At 34.9% G+C, this 20,282-nt stretch overlaps 1 protein-coding gene across 1 annotated transcript in view; it reads right to left on the bottom strand.

Annotated features, from left to right (window-relative positions):
* The window catches only part of MYO16 (myosin XVI), a 727,392-nt gene that overhangs the window by 9,811 nt on the left and 697,299 nt on the right, over nucleotides 1-20,282 (bottom strand). The gene's annotated exons all lie outside the window — the stretch shown is intronic.

Here is a 20,282-nt window from a genome sequence, read left to right as displayed (position 1 = left end):
AGCATGAATCAGATGATATGCTTCAGGAGCAGTGGTTTGGTGCAATAGGGAGAGGGCTAGGCCTGAGTCAGGAAGACTCATCTTCCTGAGTTCAAATCTGGCCTCAGACACTTACTAAAACTGTGTAGTCCTGGACAAGTTACTCGACTCTTTTTGCCTTAGTTACTTATCTGTAAAATGAACTAGAGAAAAATGGCAAACCACTCCAATATCTTTGCCAAGAAAACCCCAAATGGCATCATGAAGAGTAGGACATGGCTGAACAACAAGGACCTTTCAAGCTCTAAAGACTGGTTTATGTGACCATTTTGACTTTTTGAATCTTTCACATGGGTTTATATATTGAAGATGAATCAGAAAATTGTGGAAATTACTAGAATAATTCAGTGCAAACAAGAACTTCTGTTTTAGATTCACAAAGAATTATGCCCCACAGGTACCTAAGCAATCTAATTAACTTTATGATATAATTCTTAGCCTTATTTCTTGCCCTTTCAGGGTTAAGAAAAGAGAAAATGCACTTTCAAACATATGCTAAAACTTCACAGTGATGGTGGGGATCCCTTTAAACATTCAATAATTAATTTGCATTTGATTGCGTAATTTCCGTTGGGCATTCCAGCTCACAGCTGAAAGAAGAGAGATGAGGTGAGAAAATTATATTTACATACTTCCCAATTCCAAATGAAAACTCTCCAACAAAAATGTTCAACAAAAAATTCAGAAGCAAACCACACTGTACAGTTTTCTTTTGACTTTGGGGGCTTGATTTTTGCAAAAGGCTTTTTCTACTTACTCAAAAAATGGACTGATTCAAGCCTTGATTTATAAAACAATAGAATGTTAGAAGGCTAGAGAGGATCATAGAGAACATCTCATCCGGAGCCTTCATTTTACAGATCAGAAAACTTAAACCAAAGAAATGAAGCATCTTGCCCAAGGCCATGTGGCTAACAAGAGGCACATTAACTAGAACACTGGTCCCTGGACATCATGCCTAATGTTTCTGGCACTACAACCTACTGTTTCACAATCCAGGAATAATTTGTGGGGCATACTCAGTTTGGGAACTCCTCCTACTTATTTAGTTGTAGAATTTAGAATTTGCTAGAATAGAATTTGCTAGTTAAGTATTAAAAAATTGCCTTAGGTATATAGAATTTACTTGATTTTTTCCAGACTTTGATGTGGGTTCCACACTGAAGTCTTCCTCTTTCTAAGTCTATCCCTCTAAGCCCTACAGCACACTTCCGCCATTGGGGTGTGTGTGTGTGTGTGTGTGTGTGTGTGTGTGATCTAGAGCTGTAAGATTTTTCAGAGGCCATGGCCGTCTTCACAGGTAGGTAAGCCTGTCTAAAATAGCCAGGTCTGTTTTAGTTGAACTTAAATTTGAGATCAGAAAAAAAAAAAACCTCATGAAAATCAGCTGATATTAGGGATTTATTAAAAAATAAACAAACTTGATATATGGTATGGTCAATATCCATCCAATCCAATTGTCTACATTGACAGTCCTATGCAAGAAAATTGATATTCATAATTATGACCTTGAGGTGCTGCAAGATCATGACTTATCAAAGGAAGATTTAATTATGTTCCCTTTTCTCTACTTATTAAAGCAGCAAATTTGACTAATACGTTTTAGACAGTTTCATCAAGGATTTAAACAAAAAGGGCCTTGTGCCTATTCAGTTAAATCAGAAGTTCCAGTTAACTGGAACATCATTCCCCATCCCACAGTCCCCAGCCCAAGCATCCTAGTTAAATGAGATTTTATTATATGTAATTACTATCTGGAGCTATAAAAAGATAGCCCAGGAAAATTGTCTTTTTATAAGTTTCTGGTGATGGGGGAGGCATCAAACACAATTAGTGCAAAAGAAGGAATATGCAAAGTAGAATGGATAAATAAATCAGTTGCTTTTTTTCTTAACACTCTAAATTAAACAGTAAAAATATCATGTTAGACTACTACCACTCTAAGTTTCCTTTCTTTCTCTCTCTAGTTCTGGGAATAGTAATCAAATCAATATTATCATTCTGGGAAGGATGTGTCAATCAATTGCCCTATGACTCCAATCACCATTCTCTATGCCTGCCTGTCCTCTTTTTAGCAGCGGATTGCATCCTCAATCATTCCTAGCCCCCAAACCTTGACCCTCTCCATATCAACTGGTTCTTTCCTTTTGCTTTCAAGCATGCCTAATTTTCCCATCTAAAAACCAACAAAAAGCACCCCTTTCCCTAGATCCAACTGCCCCTACGAACTATTGCCCTATTTCTTTCCTCACTTTGTCAAAGTTGTGTACATAAATATTAATAGCATCAATTTTGGTGGGGGGTGTTGAACAACTGGAAACTAAAGAGACATCTGTCAATCAAGGATTGACCAAACAAATTATGCTATAGTAATATAATGAAATACTATTGCAACCAAAGGAACTATCAATGGGATGATTTTGGAGAAATCTGGCAAGACCTAAATAAACTGATATGGAGTGAAATGAGCAGAATCAAGAAATCAGGAAAAATAAATTACATAATAACAACAATGTCATAAAAGACAACTGTTTTCTTTATCTCCTTTCTAATGATGGGAGAGAAAATATATTTTTATCAACTGAAAAAAATTAAGTTAAAAGATAACGTTGTCTTTACTCATTGCCTCTATTTCCTTATTAACCATCTGTAAGCAATCAGACTTCCAACCTGTTTTCTCCAAAGTTACCAATGACCTTTTAATGACCATATCTAATGGTCTTTTCTCAGTCCTAATCATAATTACTTTAGAGGTAGGTGAGTGGTACAGTAGATAGACTGCTGGGCCTGAAGTAAGGGAAATATGGGTTCAAATCCCAACCCAGTCACTAATTAGTTGTGCCCCCTTGGAAAAGTCACTTAACTTTTCTTTGCCTCAGTTTTCACAATTATAAAATAGGGACAACAACACTGACCTCATAGAGTTGTCTTGTGCAAAGTCACTTAAACTTTTCCTGCCTCAGTTTCCTCAACTGTAAAAAAGGAGATAATAGCAACATCTACCACCCACAGTTGTTGTGAAGATCTACTGAGATAATATTTGTGAAACACTTAACAGAAATGCCTGATGGGTGCTTGAAAAATGTTTGTTTCCTTCCAACTTGATCTACCTACTGCATTTGACAATGCTGACTATCCTTTCCTCCTTGGAGTCTCCAAGATTGTATCTCCTATTGTATAGTTATGTCTCCAAGTTGGATCTCTGGATTTCCTGACTCTAGGCAGGCTCAGTGCTTTCTGCATTAATACAGCTTGACAATCTTTTCCTCTCTAGGTGTTCACCTATTGTAAATTTCAAAACTATACCACCCTAATCCGACCATTCTTTAGAAGATCTGATTTAGCTATTTCCTGATCAATAACAATAGAGATACTTGGAATAACAGAATCAGGTCTTGGAAACTATATTTCTCCTCCCTTCTTAGTTTAACAAGATTAGGAAGGGCTGCATCAAATTAAAGATTTAATTATTTGAGAAAATGGCCTTCAACAGACATGTGCAAAAAAAAGGACAGACCTCTGGGAGGTCCTAAGTCAAGCTTGAGCCACCATTGGCATATGTGAGATGCAGGAAGTGAGGTAGAGAAGAGCCTCTGGAGTTCTCGGGACTTCCTGTGAGGAGGAATAGAGTTCAGTTCGATCCTGGAGCTTGAGGTTGGAGGAGCCCCACAGACTGCTTTCCTTCAGATTGGTCACGTGAGTGATAAGGACTGACCCCTTTCCCTGCCTTGTCTCTCCAAGGCCTTAACGCCTGCGTTGGCTCAGCCTGAGCCAGAGTGGTTCTGAGTTAAACTCCTTTCCTTCTCTCCCTCTTTCCTTCTCTCCCTCTTTCTCTCTCCCTCTAATATTTTCTTCCTCCTGTTGTAATTAAATCACCATAAAAATTTGGCACCTGACTTGGATATTTTATTATTTGGGATTTCCCTAGGTGACAATTTGAATTTAGATTTTTTTCAGTCTCAACTATAATTTTAACTTTTACACTATCTATCTCCAACATTCTCTTCCTGAGTTTAACAACCATCACTGTGCAGATACTTTCACACCTATATATCCTGCCCCAGTCTCTCTCTTGTGTTTCAGTTCAATATAATCAATTACTTCCTGAGCATTTCAAACTGGATGTTGGAGACATTTAAATTCAACATATCTGAAAATGAACCCATTATCTTTCCACCAAGTCCTACGCTCTTCTAAATTTTCCTATTTTTGCTGATGGTTCTATCATCCTTCCAGTGTCTCAGATTCATAGTCCTAGTATTATTCTGGAGTCCTCACTCTCCCCTACCCCACATTTGCTGTTTCTACTTTCACATCATCTTTCATCCCATCCCTTCTCTTATTCATTACATTTTATCTGTATTATCACAGTTCCTCTCCCTGCCCCAAATCTCTCTTCATTCCAGTCCATCCTACACACTTTTGCCAAAATAATCATTCTCAAATTGAAATCCAATAATGTGATTTCCCCTACCCATCAACTCTAGTAGTATCCTATTGCATGCAGGATAAAATACAAATACCTCTGATTAGTTTTCAAGGCTTTATATACCTTGGCTCCATACAATCTTTTAAAAAAATTCAATTTTATTTTTTTTCGATCTGAATTTTTTCCCTCTCATCTCTCTTTCCCCACTTTTGCTTACCCTGAGAAATTAAGAAAAATACAAAACATATTATGAACATATATAGTCAAGGCAATGTTCCAAAAAACTGAGTCCAAACAAAACCAAATCATAAACCTCAGTCTTCACTCTATCACCTCTCTAACCAAAGTCTCCCCTCTCTTTTTGAAGCCTCATTAGACATTACTTCCTTTCCCAAAGCATGCTGCCATACTGCCCCAAATGGCCTTCTGTCTGTTCTTCACACATCATGATTGCAATCTGTCTTCCATACCCATGCCTTAGCATGGGTTAATTTCCACTCCTAGAATGCATTCTCTCTTTATTTCAACCTTACAGAGTCACTTTTTCCCTTTAAGATCCAGTTCAAGTACCAAATTTTGCTTGAAGCCTTTCCCAATGTCCACACCTATACTAGTGCAGTTCATCTTAAACAACTTTTTAATTTAATTACATTGTATATATTTTAATTTATTGATCTAATATTTATTCTGTATATGTAATATGTATATATACACCTTTTAATCTCCCATTATAATGTAAGCATCCTGTAGGTATGGATTATTTAATTCTTTGTATTTATACATCCAGTGTCTGGCACATAGTAGGTAGTTAATGAATATGTGCTGATTAATTGACCCATCTACTACACACAACACTTCTCTGTAGCCACCATTTTCTTATATGTATTGCCTTTGCCTATTGGGATATAACTTCCTTAAGGGAAGAGACTATCTCATCTTTTTATAGTTGTATAATCCTGGGGTCATCATAGTCCTTGGCATTTAGTAAGTTCTCAAGAGATGCTTTTTCATTCATTTATTTAATGCTTCTCTCCTTATTTCCATCCAATTTTACTATCCAAACTCATTTCACTTCACTGAAATTTTGGTGAATTTATATGGTTAATTCAGCATGCATTTATCATATGCCTACTGTATTCAATTCACTGTCCCAAGTGCAATGATTAAAAAAAAGATAGGTTTTTCTTCTGTAATGATTAACATTCAATGGGCTTGGAGATAATAATATCCCTGGTACTTATGCCATAACCATACTGCAATGTTCAAATGAGATGATCTATGTAAAGTGTTTTGCAAACTTTAGAGTACCATTTTCATACTTTTCTTTCATTCCTTCAAAAAAACATTTTAAAGGAACTATTAATCTTTCTGATACTGTGTTAGGGACTGGAGGGAGAATGATAAAAATAAGATAATTCCTGCCCACATAGAGACTATACTTTAAGGTAGATCAGGAGGGGAACATTATATACACAATTAAGAAAACAGAAAAAAATATCAATGCAATGTAATATCTAAGTAGGGAAGAGAGAGTATAACATGTTCAAACATTAGGAAACCTACATTTGATAGCTTTTTGGCTTCTTTTGAGAGTGGTTTCTAGAGGCTATAGGCAGAGAATATAAACCCTCATAGATCCAGGAAGATGAGTACCTCATCTGATAAGAAGGATCCAGAATGGAGGAATTCCGGAGTATGAGATAGCATTCTCATCCTAAGCTGGGTCTGTCACTGTGGTGGGTATTGTAATTGGATACCACTATGCAGTCTCTGTCCTGCTATTTTTTACTCAGTAAAGAAAAGTTATCTTCAAGAACATAGCCTAACTCAGTGCCTACCATATAGGAGGTTCTTAATAAATGCTTGTTGATTGATTGAAGGCAAAGGAAATTAAATTGAGTCACTCATGGACTGCATGAAGGCGGAGGTTGCTGAAGGGCAGAAACACATAATCCAAAAAAACTCCAAAATGATATTCTGAATTGTTGTGAGGATCAAATTAGGTGCTGTCTATAGAGTGCTTTGCATCTCATAAGATGCTACATAAATGTTAGTTGTTTGTTGTTGTCAGCAGACATCATGACACTCAATTAGTTTTTGAATTTAGTGGCATAATCTATGTGGGTGCACATGGTAGACATGTGAAGGCGGCAAGGGGAAATTGCTTTGGAGTACCAACTGCCTCTGGCAATGTTCTCTATCCCTTTGAATACCAGACAGCCACTATGTCTAAGCAGACAATTTCATGTGTCTACATCTACTCAGGAAAGGCTTTCTCCATCACTGGGGAAATACAAGAAAACACCCAGATTTCACTGTGATTGGCAGAAACTCCGAAAATCATATAAGCCACCCCGTGTTTTACCATCTGGGCTTTTTCTGTCATTGGCTTCATGGCACTTGTTCCCAGCACTGAAGCTCACCTGGTTTAGGGGCATCCTTAAGAATTGGGGCTGCTGCAGATGCGAATGCAAAAGGATAGGTTCAAATACTAATGGAATCACAGAAATTAGAGAAGGAAGGAGGCCTACCAAGGTCAGAGAAAGCATTCCTCCCCCAGTGTTAACTGATTATTTCACAGTACAGTAAGACTTCTGTACCTTCAGCCCGATTTCTGCCTTCAGAGTTGTCAAAGTATATTGGTACAGAAAGCACAGGGTCTGAAGTCAGGACATCTGGGCTCCTGTTACCTAGGAGAGGTCTAGCATAATCCCTTGTAATTGAATGCATCATAATCCCTTGTAATTGAATGCAAGGGAAACCTCTGTTTCTCTCTTTCTAGAACTCACAATAAAATATTGCTACTACTATATAACTTTGATAAGAGTTCAACTATTGCTACTAAATTTCTGCTGCTTCTCTTCCTCCTCCTCCTCCTCTTCCTCCCACCCCTACTACTACTACCAGTACCCATACCACTACTACTACTACTACTACTACTGCTGCTGCTGCTATTACTACTACCACTATGATTACTATTACTACTAGTGCTAATTCTACTACTATCGCTTGACCTATATTTGGTGCTTTAAAGTTTTCTTTTTTTCAAATTTTTTTATTTTTCCAAATGTTTATAAAACCAAAAATAGAAGTATTTCCATATATAAAGAAAAAGATAGTACATGAATGAAACAAAAACATATCTCCTGTGCTTTAAGGTTTTCAAAGCATTTTACATTTATTTTCTTATTTGATACCATAATCCTGAGCTATGTATTATTATTAACATTGCACAAATTTTTATATTTGGCTCCAATTGAAGAAAATATTCTTATAACCAATACGTTCAGTCAAGGAAAATGGAAATTTGGTGCAATCAAGAAACTAAGTCCAAAAAAAGTTAAATTAATTGCTCAAGGTCACACAGATCATAAACATCTCAGGCAATGTCTGAACTCAACTCTTTCTATTTACTTTCCAGCTCAGGTAAAGTTCCCCTCTCTCCAAGATGATTTTTTTTTTGATTCAGAGGATCAATTAGATACCATTTATAAAGTTTGCAGAATGTTTTTGGAAAAGGTAAGACAAAATATTTACATGCTTTAATTATGATTTGCATTTTGTGATAAATCTTAATTATGATCACTTTTAAATAACTTCATACTTCCTTCAAATATCTAGTCAATATATTTGAAGTTACTCTTCTTCCTTCAATTGATTACTATTACACTTCTCAACTAAAACCAGATTGGGATAATAGAAAGAAGGTGCATCTTTCAAGTTGGCTTCAAGTGTTAGCTGGCTATGGGACCATGAATAAGCCACTTAATTCCTCAGTGACCTGGATAAGTCTATAAAACTACAAATTGTAAAGGAGATAGAAAAATCACTTGGCCTGGAGTAAGGAAAACCTGAACTCTAATATGGTCCAAGATATTTACTCAAGTAAGTAAGTCACTTGATCACTGTCTACTTCTGTTCCTAAACTGTAAAATGGGGATGATAACCTCTCTCTCAAGATCAAATGAGATAATATTTGTAAAGCATTTAGCACCACTCCTGGCACACAGCAAGTGCTTATTAAATGCTTGTTCTCTTTCTTCCCAAGTTCTCTACAGTGATGCTCTATCTATATCATATATCTCAATTTCTATCTCTGCTTCTATCTTTCTGTTCCTCTTGTCATCTCATAAAGAGTGATATCTTTCTTTCATCTCTTTATCTTCTCTATCATCTCTCTCTCTCTGTTTGTGCATATTTTGGAAGTTACAAGCAGTATTTATTTCCTTCCATTTTGTGATTTTCCTTGTAAAATAAGAATTTTATAGGCATTAAAATAAACAGAAATTTACATGACTATTTTTCTAAAAAATATTTAGATTCATTGATGATTAGACAATAGGGCTAAAATAAAATTTTATTTTGTGTGAACATAGTCAAACCAGTCTTACAGAAAAGTTTTTAAAAAAGTAGAATTGGCCAAATAACTTTCTTGGGATTAGAAATGCCAAATACCAGTTGAACTGCATTTTCCCTCAGTGCTGAGTCCTGGCCAAGTCCTGGCCATCACATCAACATTCTAAAAAGGAACTAAGGTTTCCTTTATTAAATTATCTCTACCTGCCCCTTCCCAAAAGCTAAAAAGTAGTTACAGAAACATCTCCCAAATTTCCTATCATGTGGTCACACTGACTAGGCAGTGGCCTATCTTGTTTGCTTTCCTATCCCTTCCCCTCCTACTCTCATTCCTATTCAATTCAGTTTTTTTTTTTTAAACCCTTACCTTCTGTCTTGGAGTCAATACACAGTATTGACTCCAAGGCAGAAGAGTGATAAGGGCTAGGCAAGGGGGGTTAAGTGACTTGCTCAGGGTCACCCAGCTGGGAAGTGTCTGAGGCCAAATTTGAACCTAGGACCCTCCAGTCTCTAGGCCTGGTTCTCAATTCACTGAGCCACCCAGCTGCCCCCTCCACCTCTCCCCTATCACCCCAGCTTTTTCTTCATCAGTCATTTACCTTCCCTGAGCATTCCTTCCCTTTGCCTTTTGGGACTCTCATAATGATGTGGATGTTAATACACTCCCTTCCACCCTTGGACTTTTTCTCTTAGACTCACTTGACTTCCTCATATTAACTGGAATTTGGGTTTCTCCAGGAGCATTCCACAGCCTTGAAAACTTGCTAATGTTGACCACTCATTCCTATCTTGTCTTCCTGTTCTCTAGGATAGGGAGACAAAGTTGATGCATTCTTTGTTGCCTACTGGAATTTCTAGACCTTTGCGCCACCATAGTGGTTTAATCATCACTCATTTGAAGTCCAAGCTAATCTGAAGGTATTGCTGTCTCCTAATCCCTGTTATTGTTAGCAACACAAACCTAGCCTGCTTTCAAAAAATTGTCCATCGCTTTGGCACTGGCACTTGACTGGCAGTATTTCTCTCTATTGCTTCTTCTGCCATCATCTTGAAGGAGTCCAATAACCATGGTTATGGCCATTTGAACACAACATCCTTAAATTTCTTTTAACTTTCCCATTTCTAAGAGCTCCATCTTAACTATCCACCAGAAGAGTCACACTATTGCACCAAGATTCTAGACTTTGATATTCACTTTTCTGAGGGCAGCAAGGTAGCAGAGTGGATAGAGTGCAACGCCTGGAGTCAGGAGGATTCAAATCCGGCCTCAGACACATATTAGCTGTCTGACCCTGGGCCAGTCACTTAATCCCAATTGCCTAGCTCTTACTGCTCTTTTGTCTTGGAACAGATGCTTACTATTGATTCTAAGAGAGAAGGGAAGGGTTAAAAAAAAGAAATTCATTTTTCTGAGCATTTTCATACCTCCTATTTTTCTCATTCTCTTATTCCAATTGTCCTTTGTTCTCATACTGACCTTTTAATTCCTTCTTCCCTTTTCTCTCTATCTGTTAACACTTTTATAGTCTGACTTAACCTCCCATTCAGTATGGATCCAGTGATCATCAATTAAATAATAATCTCTGCTCTGCCATCTCTGACTCTTTAGACTTCTTAATCTTCAAGTGTTCCTACTCTACTTACTTTCTTACTTTTAAATAATTCATTTTATTTCTATCCTGAATTTTAATATGTACCCAAAACAAAAAAATAATTTCCATATATATAATATAACAGAAAAAGAGGATTCTACTTAAACTGTGATTCTGAAATTTACAGCTTACTTTTGAAATAAATAACAAATTTAGCATATGAGTTTTCAAGGTTCTCATTCTTTCTGGTCTTCCTTCAGTAATCTTCTGTCCATGAAAAAATGCTTTAATGACTTTCTCTTTTTTTTGGTTACCAAATCTTTATCCTTCTTACTCCTACTACCATCACAACTGAAGAAAATATCCTTATGACAGATAAGTGTGGTCAAGAAAAATGAATTGTCATATTGGTGGTATGTGAAAATGTATGATTTATTCTGCATCTTGAATCCATCACCTCTCTATCAGAAAGTGGATAGTATGAATCCTAATAGTCTGGGCAAACTCTTTTCTATGGCTGAATATTGCTGGAGGAAATTTGCAAAGTGCCAGCTCAGTTCTATCTACATAAGTTTATGCTATCTTATCAATTGATCTTTCACTAGTGCAAAGCAATCACCTTAATTAATTTTCCACTGAGTTTTTAGGACATCACAAACAACAGTTGTATGCAACCCATTTGTCCCCAAGTCTCCATTATCATATTGCTCTCTTACTCTCTCAATAAATGTCCTTCCCTCCACTTTACTGAAAAGGTTATGGCAATCTGATGTGGACTCCTTCAACTTTCCTCCTATACTCATTTACATCTTTCAAGAAACTTCATTATCAGTCTCAAAACAAATCTCTCCATCTGAGCCCTCAGTCCCATTAATCATCAAGCATTTCATCTAAGTCCTTGCTCCATTAATTATATCCTTACTTATATATCTTAAATATCAAATGATTTCCTCTTTTCCTGGATCCTTACCCTTAGCGTTCAAATATGCTCAAATTTCTTCAATTCTAAATTTTAAAAAATCTTCCTTAACCCTGCTAATATACAAGCTGTCATCCTATTTATCTCTTCTTAACTATTAAACTTCTCCAAAGCAGTCAAGTATTTTCACTTTCTTATCAGCTACTCACTCCTCAAAAATTTTAAAGCAACTTCAGCTTATACACTATCATCTATCTCTTTGAAAAGGATGAAGGGAGAAAAAATTCAGTGAAGAACTTGACAATATTTGCCAAAAGAAGTCAACATGTTCCTTAAAAATTGGTTTTTTATGGTGGAGGATAAACAGTGGCTACTTTGACCTATTTGAGTTAACTTCATACTATTCTCACTTAGTTTTCCTCTCACCTATCTTGACTGAGAGTGGAGAGAGATCAATAAATAATATGCTATAAAAGATAGCATGGGATTAAGAAATGAAGAAGTAAAAGACATGCAGATTACTTGGCAGTCTCACATTTGAATTCTGTGAATATTTGGTTCCAGAAGAAAGTAAAGAAGGATTGGGCCTAGCAAACACCAATCACATACTCACACATAATTAACAAACAGGAAATGAATGGCTATTAGCATGATATTTTTTTGCCCCAAATCTCAATCAATATTTAATTTATTTGTATCTTTATGGATTGAACATTGTAATATTGATAAAATTGAGTTTCTCTTCTTAAATATCTGGACTAGATACTATATTTTATTAATGACCCAAATAATTTCATTTCTTGATGAAAAGGTAAATTGGTATGTTTGACTTAAGCAACTTGTATAAGTCAATGAAAAAATGGAACTTTACCTTATTTCCACTGAGTTTTACATTGGAAATTCAACATTTTAGGAAATTGTCATGAAGTCAACAATCAGAAAAGCAGTAGTTGTGTTTCCTAGATGTTGTCCCAGACCAAGATAAAAGCTTTAACCTAGTCTCAATCATTTAAGGGAAGTAGAGCCATTTATGTTGCTCCTTTCTTTTTATCTCTTTGTAGATAGTCTTATGAGTCAAATTTTGACATGCAATAGAATATATAACTGGTATTGTAATCTTTTCAAATGATTACCCCAGGTGATGAGTTTGCTTCTCTAACTATCTATAACATGTTAGTAAAAATGAAGCCCAAATCTCTCATGGGGAAGTCACTCTGGCTCAAATAATTTACTTTTTTTTTCAACAATAACACTGGATTATACTGAGAGCTCATGCTTATTATTGGCCACCCTGTCTTCACAACCCTTTCCCCCTAACCTCTTGCCATTACATTTAGATACTTTTCATCTGCCTAAAGGCAATTTATTTTTATTTCCTGATCCAGCATGGTTCTAGTGAATTTCATTCTGTTTGTTTCTAATTATTTCTTCAAAGTCAAGGTACAGATTATGCTACCTTTTTAGGTTCTAGCTTTATTCTTTATTTGGTGTCCTTGCAAAATTAATAAATATTCTTCCTGTTTCATTCTGGTCATTGACACCAGTGTTAAATTAACTGGACAAACATCTCATTCTACAGGAAGGACATCATTGATACTTATCCTTTTCATTAGGGTGCATATGATAAATACTCTATTCTATTTTATCACCCCAGTGAAGTGGAATTTGCAAAAAGCTGTTCTTTCTTGATGTCAGGTGTCCCTATAACTGTCTACTAGACAAGAATATTGTAGTGTAATAGCTCTCAAGATATACCATTGAATGAGACCTTTTTTGAATTCTAGTTTTTAACTAGTTATGAACTTATCTACATCATTCCATCTCCCAGGTTTACTAATGCCACGTGGTACTAGAACACATTTTTGATAAATTCAAGAAATATCACTCAATTTGATTTACTTAATTCAGCTTGGTACAATGGGAAGATCAATGGCTTCTAAGCAGAGTCTCAAATCATAACTGTATTATTTATTACCAGTATAGTCTTTTAAAAAGTCATCCTTTCTGGGCCTCATTTTGTGCACCTATAAAATAAGATAAAGTTTGATCTCCTGTCCAGCTCTAATATTCATTGGTTCTGGGAAAATCTACCTGAGCTATTATTTGATATTCCAGGATGCTTTCTTTACAATGGTAAAGTTAATTACTTCTTAGTTGGGTTCATTTGATTCATTTTTTCAGACCAAAACAACTATGAGTAATTGTAACCCAACATACTGTAAATCCCAATTAATTATTCTTATTTTCTCAGCAATTTATTAAGAGCATAGAATGTCAAAGGTGGACGGGAAATTGGAGATAATCTAGTCCAATACCATAATTTTGCGTGTAAGAAAACTGAGGCTAAGAGAGGTAAAGTGATTTGTCCATGGTCCATCCCATAGTTAATATATATCAGAGATGGGTTTTTGAATCCAGGCTTTCCTGAATTCAGAACTAGAAATCTAGCCATTAAGCTACACTGTTTTTTTTTATTTAAAATTTGACATCAATTTATGCTACAATGAGAATGATGTGCAGAATGATGACTCTTAGGAATTGAGAAAATGAATCATCATGAAAAATTATTTTCAATATATTGTAGTTAATATTCATTATCAGTGTATTCATTTAAAGAGAATATTTGAAATACTTTTTATGAGAGTTTGGCCTAAGAACTAGAATCAGAAAGACAAAATGAAAAACAATTTCTGTCTTTAAGGAACCTTACATATGCCTGGAATCAGGTGGAGTGGGTATATAACATATAAACAGTTGAATAAAAACAATACCTTCAGTGAAGAGAAAGCACTAGCAGCTATAGGAGTCAGGACATATTTCCTTTAGGTGTTGATACCTGAGCTGTATTTTAAAGGAAACTAGAAATTCTAAGAGGAACGATTCTGGGCATACAAGTATTTTCACATATACAGAGAAAGGCACTGTAGTTTAAGATATCATAAAAGTGAAACATATATTTTACAATGATTTTCATCAAGAAATGAAATTAAAAGCATATATCTAGTAATTTCTTAGTTAACTCCAAATAGAATGGAACAATTCACCCTCACCCCGAGTAAATCATGTGTAATTGCACTGAGTTTCATCATAGAGAAGTTGTTCAGGGAAATTAATTTTGAAAGATATGTTTTAAAAAAATTTTTAATTCCAGTCTTTGGCCACCTCCTCATTCATCTAATCTTTCCCAAATGATAACTGGTAGCTCTTTCTTTATGATTATCAATTTCTTAAGTCGAATATAAATGACCAAACACTATAAATTTGAATTCAACTAAGATATGTGTAACTAATGTTTTGTGAAAAAATGAAACAAAAGAATTCTAAAAGTCATATTATCTTAAATAGCATGATCACCTTCCATTATAAGTGTTACCATTTAAATAAAATAATCCGCAATTCATTTCATGTCTTAATTTTTTTGTATCTGCTATTAGATTCCATGCTTGTTATGCAAATAAGCCATCGATATTGAACACTGATGCTCTGAAGCTTCTGCCATGTGAAATATATTTTCCATTTCACATTCTCCATATGTTTGCAATTGCATGTTAGAAATATATTTTTTCCTTTGCATGGTTACCTAATTTCTTTTTTCCTGTCATGTACTTTAGAATATTCTTTAATTTTTATCCATTAATAAATGTCTTTGTTGCATCATTTTCTGTAACTTGCTATATGTTTTTCTTTCATTATTAAACTCCAGAAGGTGTTTGAAGTAATATATAGGACGCATATAGAGAAAGAAAGAACGTTTTATGTTATCAAATATCTTGAAATACTTAATTTTGTTGATGTTTGATGTTACAAAAAGCCTTCTTTGATGGTCCAGTAAAACAAATCACAAAACAATTTGCTTCCTAATTCAGATCAATTTTATATTGATTATTTTATGTCTTTCATTGGTGGCTGTATGTTAGAAGGAGTGGAGGGTAGAATTGTATTTTATTACAGCCTTGACTGTTTGATTGCCACTTTTTTCATCAGACTCTCACCAATTGTTTCATTATTAATCTCTGAACATGACATATATTAATAATGAATCCTTATGTCCTTGTAAATGCAAAGTAAGCTTTGCAAAAATTCTCTTTTCACTGGCATTCCATGATGAACAAAACAAAATGAAGAGTCAATGAAAAGAAAGAAGTGTTTGTAAGAAATATGAGAATAAATGCCCAAAGGGGGAAAAGAAAGGAATCATAAGAGAATAGAAGTCTTACTTACTGGGAGGTACAGCCTGCTGAAAGCAATACAATGGCCCAATGGAGGTGTTAGAGCTAAGTTGTAATGAAAATAAAAGTAAGTTGTTCTCAAATGAAAGAAGAAAGCTTCTCATTTTTCATTGTCAAATGTGGGCTGCTAAGCAGATGTGTAACTAGTAATTTTCTGGCCAGGACAAGCTCTCAGAATTGCAGCCATCCCTTCTCCTATTCATAACACCTCATCCTAATTCTCACACACTTTCATTTCATTTCAGCCCCCATGTTCTCCTGAGTTAGGCTACCAGGGTAGAGTGCACTTTTTCTTACTCCTTTGAGTAAAGTGAGGGTCATCAAGGCAAGGAGGTTGGTGTATACAATATTAAGGAACATTTTCAGGGTTGGGAGGTTTGCATTGTATCCTTTTCATGTTGTGATATTAGATACCACTCTTTTTCCCACTCCAATTCTACATTATATCTGCTAAATTTAGATAGAAATCTCCTACTTCCTAATTTCACATCAGTGGATCTTGTGGCATGATCAATATTTAGGATTTGACGGAGTATTGGTTTTATTTATGTCTAGTGTTAAGAACTTTATTATGGTTCAATATATTTTTAAAAATCTCACCCTGTTAGATTTTATGGATAATCAATTTAATTCAATTCAACAATACACACACACACACACACACACACACACACACACACACACACACACACACTGTCCCAGGTGCTGATGATACAGTCAGAGACAAATATGCAAATGTTTCTTCTGCCCTGACAGAGCTTATATTCTTTTTTCTTTTCTTCCTTCCTTCTTTTATTTCTTCCTCTTCCTCTCTCTCCTTCTCTTTCTCTCTTCCTCTCTCTTTGTCTCTCTCTCTTTTTCTCTCCTTTCCCTACCCTCCCTTTCCATTTTTTTAGGCACTTATGTTCTAATGAGGGAAGACAACAAATAAAAGGCAGCTGAAGGGGAAGTACAGAGGAAGAAGGCACTAACTGGAACATGGTGGCAAAATCCAGCAAGGCAATGAATCCTGTCTTTCCCTAAGCCAGAGTCCACAACATGGAACGCATCAGTGGAAGTAGGGGCTGGCAAAGGGGAGGGATGTACAAGGTGAGAAGGCCTTAGAGACTGAGAGATGCTTTAGAGTGAGAAGGCAGCTGAATCACAGGGGAAGAAATACAGAGGGTGAGGGACATAAGGGGGTGTGGAACAAGCAGTGATTAAGAGCCAATAGATGTGATATTGGGGAATCCTACTTCATCTATTGAGAAATGTGTTTTTCTCTAAAAGGACTAATTATGATGAGAGGTAAAGATCAGAGTTTGGATGAAGTCTCCAGCTCCTATGAGCTCAGCCAAGTGATACCTACCGAGTCACTCTATTAGATTTGGAATAAAATGAATTTCACTCTCTGGGTCTGTTGTGGGATGGGCCTCAGATTTAATATTTTATTTATTCCAATACTCCAGGGCATTGGCAGTCTTGCTGGGTAGTTGTCCCCATTAACTAACAGATCACAAGTTGCTAATCTTGCTTATCCTGTGCAACTCTGGAAAATGATGACGAATTCAGAGTAGGAGAGAAAGAGTACCAAACCTAGAGTCAGGGTGGATTTTAGTTCAGATCTGAACTTAGACACTTACTGGCTCCTATGACCCTAGGCAAGTCACTTATCCTCTATATGCTTTAGTTTCTTCCTTTGTAAAATGGGGATAAATACTAGCTCTTGCCTTTCAGAGTTATTGTGAAGTGATATAATATTTGAAAAAGTACTTTGTAAACCTTAAAGTGCTATATAAACATTATTATTGTTACTTCAATTATCATTGCCATTGCTACTGCTATTGCTACAGCTACTACTACTACTACCATAGATCCTCTCAATGTGAAAAGATCTTCCTGGCTTTCTCTTTATATTCCAAAGCAATAAATATGCTTTGTAAGATTTGAATTAATATTTCTACCCAGATATATATTATAAAAGTTTATTAGAATGGGTAGACAATCATCATTTTAAATCTCCTCATTCCTCTAAGTCCTGACCACAAGTTGCCTAGCTTGCCAGTCCCTTCCTCTTTCCCTCTTACCTGCCTGCTCTATTCCTATGTTTGTTCAAAGCCACAAGCAAAAAGCTCCTTAAGGACCCCCGCCACACTTTTATTGATGTACAGTATGTTCACGGACACAAAACCTGGAGTAACTGTGCTATGTGAGGAATGTTGACGGACAGGTCAGGCTACTCAGGAGGGGGAGGGAATGAACTTCCTTGACCAGCTTATATGGAAAAAAGGTATATTAAAGTTTCATAACTCATTTTTATATGATAGAAAAGAAAACAAATAATTATTGTTTTGCATAAAAGACGAGTCAAGAAAATATATATTTAACTTGAAAAAGATGATTTGGGTTAGATGAAAATAATTCAGATTTATGTACTATGTCACAGTTGACAAAGCATGTTTCTTATAAAAATTTACATAGTCTGAGTATGATTACAGAAAAAAGAGGAGATGCTGAGAAGGTAAATGACTTGATCACAGTCACAAGACAAGTAAGTGAAATAACTAGAACTCCAAGCCAGATCTGTTGACTATAAATCCTGTACCTTTTAGTTTAAACCATATTACTTTAAGTCACCAACGTAAATAGAAATTCAGTCAGCACCTATATTATGCTATTGAGATTTATATTACGGTTTATATGCCTGGAAAATTTTATCAATTGGTCACATGTCGGATTGAATGTAGGTAAGGTCATTTTTGAAAACAAGAGACAGGCTACATGACCACATGAGATACCTTCAAATAACATATTCCATAATTTTTGACATGGTGACAAATGACCAAGACTGTTTCTTATTTTCCTTGCCTATAACAAAGTCTATACATTCTTATCTTCCTCCAAAGAATGACATTAAAATCAATGTCTTTATTATTCAAAAGATAAATTTATCTGTGGAGAGATTTAGTTTTGAGTTAACAGAAAGCTTTACTACAAAACAATTTATCCCTCAGGTTTCATGTTTATTTTTCCATAGAGGTTCTGTTTATTTGTGTTGAAGTAAACCAAAGAAGAAAACCTAAAATATAGCCAAAAAGGTCCATATTGGCCCTGCTGAATTGTCACATATGAGATAGATTCTGAAATGCTGGTGGTGATTAAAACCATCATTTCAAATTTCTCCTCCAGCTTTTCAAATGAGGAATATGCCTCATCATGTGCACTTTCGCACTTTGAAGGGACAGAAATAAGCATGGCTTTCCATTTCCTCCAAGCATTATTACTGTAAATGACTGGAGGCCACTGTTTTTTTTTCAGATAATTATATTTGGAAATAAGCCCCCAACTCTGAAACTCTGGTAAGGAAGTTAAATGATCTTTCATTGTGTTATTAAGTGCAACCCTACAAAAATAATCACACCAGTGTTCATTGCAAGTATCCTTGTGAATTTCTCTTACATAAAGCATCCATAACACCTAAAAGATAAAGTACTTGCATCTCTAAGGGACAGAAGAGAGATTAGTGACAATCTGTTACAACCAATCAGCATTTTTTCACTATCTTACTGGTGATATATAAGTGTATGTGATTTCTGAAGATTGCTTGTTGTAAGATTTATATTTTAGGATTAAAATAATTGATTTTTTCTCTTACTCTTTTTGTGTTACTTTGAAAATCTAAAATGGATACCACAGTTAGGTGCACACAATGACAAATATATAGCTACAAACAAACATTTATAAAATAGTTGTATAAATTATTTGAAACATCTGGATAATTAACTTTTTAAAATATAGTCCTAAAAATGATATTGAGGGGCAGAAAGGTGGCTCAGTTGATAAAGACAGGAAGTCCAATACAGAGTATCAATTCTAGGGCTGGAAGATAAGGGTTTATATGTTTTGTTTTATATATGATTTGTTTATATATATAGCATATCTGTATATATAAACAGATTACAAGATATATCATCAATATCATACAAGATATATCAAATATATCATCAATATCTGAATTCACAAACATATGAATATATTCTAAGACAGAAGAATTTAAAAACTATGTTGAACTTTTAAAAAACAATAAAAGATTAAGAAGATATTCCTTATCTAACAATAAAATAGTTTTAAAAATTGCAGTTTGTGGAACTTTATTGTTAAAACAAATACCAGATTTGATTCTAAATTCATATTTCTTCTTTGAAGTTTATTTTTTAAAAGGAGGCTTCTCATCATGTCATATACAAAGAAAATGACTAAAGCTTTACTTGATAGAATTCCTTGTTCTCCAAAAATAACGATTAAACATTTTTCCATGAATATGTTAGTTTTTTTTTGCTAAGATAAAACAGATATTTAAGAACTAAAGTTTTAGGGATTACATGTGAAACTTTTTTGGAATAAAGATAATATATAATGTGAACTATTACCTCATTTAAAACTAATTGTCCAGAAACGATACTCAGTCTCTGAGTAAAGATATATAATATATAGAATCTCTATGTGACTATTAAGATGAAATGATAGTCTATGATAATGTTTTTTCCACGTTGTTTCCATTTTAAATCATATTTTGTTTTATGAAAAGACTATCAGGCAAAAATACCAGCTTCATTATATTACATAAACTAAATAATAATTTTAAGTGATAATTTTTAAATACTGAAAAATCAATTATGTCTAAGAGAAGTCATGATATAATGTCATTTCCAACTCATCAGTTGCTATTTGACAATCTT

The sequence above is a fragment of the Monodelphis domestica genome, chromosome 8 (genome assembly GCF_027887165.1).
Source record: "Monodelphis domestica isolate mMonDom1 chromosome 8, mMonDom1.pri, whole genome shotgun sequence".
Lineage (NCBI taxonomy): Eukaryota > Metazoa > Chordata > Mammalia > Didelphimorphia > Didelphidae > Monodelphis > Monodelphis domestica.
This window is presented reverse-complemented; position numbering and strand designations above follow the sequence as displayed.